Here is a 2,039-nt window from a genome sequence, read left to right as displayed (position 1 = left end):
AGGTCTGTTGTATCTATCTGCCAATGATGTAGTCACAGGGTAAACAGACCAACTATTGCCCACGTCTCCTGTTTAGTGCCATCTCTGCTGTTAGAGAATCCCAAGCCTAGAAGAAGGGAAAGCTCATTCTTCTGCTGACTTGGTGAAGCCGCCTGTGTGTCTGGGTGTTGGTCAGCCTGCCATGGATTGCTGCCTGAGTTGCCTTCCTGTCTCTTGCTGCATCCAATGAGGGTCCAACCAATCTTCTCAAAAGTATTAGGATGAGTAGAAGTGAGTGTCAAAAATACAGGATTACTTTCCAGAATACATAAAGACCTTCTATATATCAATAAAAATGCAAAGCAACTTGATTTTTAAAATGCATATGAAACATGAACAGGAGACTCGTAGAAGAAGAAACGACTGTATACAGATGAGTAACTTCACCTATCAGACTGGCAACATTTAAGAGACTGGTAATATACCATGTTAGTGAGTGTCTTAGTCAGTTTGGGCTGTTCTCACAAATTCTCATAGACCGGGAAACTTAAAACATTTCTTTCTCACGTTTTTGGAGGCTGGGAAGTCCAAGATCCAGGGGCCATGAGAGGCAGTGTCTGGTGAGGGCCTATTTGCTGGTTTGCAGACTGGAAATCTTAAATATTTCTTTCTCATAGTTCTGGAGGCCAGGAAGTCCAAGATCAAGGTGCCAGGAGAAGCAGCATCTGCTGAAGATCAGCTTGCTGGTTTGCAGATGGCTGTCTTCCTGTTGCTCTGTCACATGGCGGAGAGCAAAGAGAGAGAAAGCAAGCTGTCTCTTTTGTTAAAAGGGCACTAAAGCTATCATGAGGGCACCACCCTTCGGAGCTAACACATCCCAAAGGCTCTATATCCAAGTACAATGATATTGGAGATTAGGGTTTGATATGGTTTGTCTGTGTCCCCATTCAAATCTCAACTGGAATTGTATCTCCCAGAATTCCCACGGGTCATGAGAGGGACCCAGGCAGAGGTAATTGAATTGTGGGGGCCAGTCTTTCCTGTGCTATTCTGATATCCAAATAAGTCTCAAGAGGTCTGATGGGGTTATCAGGGGTTTCCACTTTTGCTTCCCTTTCATTTTCTCTTGCCGCCACCATGTAAGAAGTGCCTTTTGCCTCTCGCCATGACTCAGGCCTCCCAGCCACGTGGAACTGTGAGTCCAATTAAACCTCTTTTTCTTCCCAGACTTGGGTATGTCTTTATCAGCACCGTGAAAATGGACTACGACAGGGTTTCAACATATGCAGTTTGAGGGGGGTACAGATTCAGTTCACAGCAGTGAGGATGCAGGGAAATGAAGATTCTCTAGGCTTTGGGTTGGAATGTAAACTTGTAAATTAGACTTGTAAAATCTTCAGAGAGTCACATACGACTTGTGAGATCAAGGCTGTGTTCTGGCAGTTCTCTCACCATAGGCAAAAAAACAGAAAAGTATCATTTCCATTGAATATCCTGCTACATAATGAATTTTCACATTGAGCATTTAATTTCCTATTTAAATAAACCCATCTGGAATTTGGTTTGTATATGTTTTTCTTTTTTCCAAATAATTAGCTAGTTATCCCAGCACCATTTGTGGCATAATCTACACTTTCCCCACTGAGATACGCTGTGATAGCATATAATGCATTCCTATAGAAACTTGGGACTATTTCTGGATTTTCTATTCTGTTTATTGTATCAAGGATCATAAACTGGGGCCCTGTAGCCCATTTCAGGCCTCCAGATGTGTTTTTGGTCTTGCTTTGGTTTTGGTCAGAAGTGTCTTTTTAAATTGTGAATTTTCATGCCTTTAGACAGCTCACAAAGTCAGGCCTATCTTAGAGCAAGGTACTTGCCCAAGCCCTAAGAGCACTTGAGGATGTTTTGCCTGGAGTCACAACAGCAACATCCTGTTTTAACACTTTCACCTTAGAACACATTTTGGTGTCTAACAGTGGACATTCCCTCTCATTCTTCTTTTGTGATGGTTCCTTAAGTACTCAGTTCTTTAGATGAACTTTTACACTGTTTTGTCA

Source organism: Colobus angolensis, unplaced genomic scaffold (genome assembly GCF_000951035.1).
Source record: "Colobus angolensis palliatus isolate OR3802 unplaced genomic scaffold, Cang.pa_1.0 Scaffold47, whole genome shotgun sequence".
NCBI lineage: Eukaryota > Metazoa > Chordata > Mammalia > Primates > Cercopithecidae > Colobus > Colobus angolensis.
The sequence above is the reverse complement of the archived record's forward strand: the minus strand, read 5'-3'. Positions refer to the sequence as shown.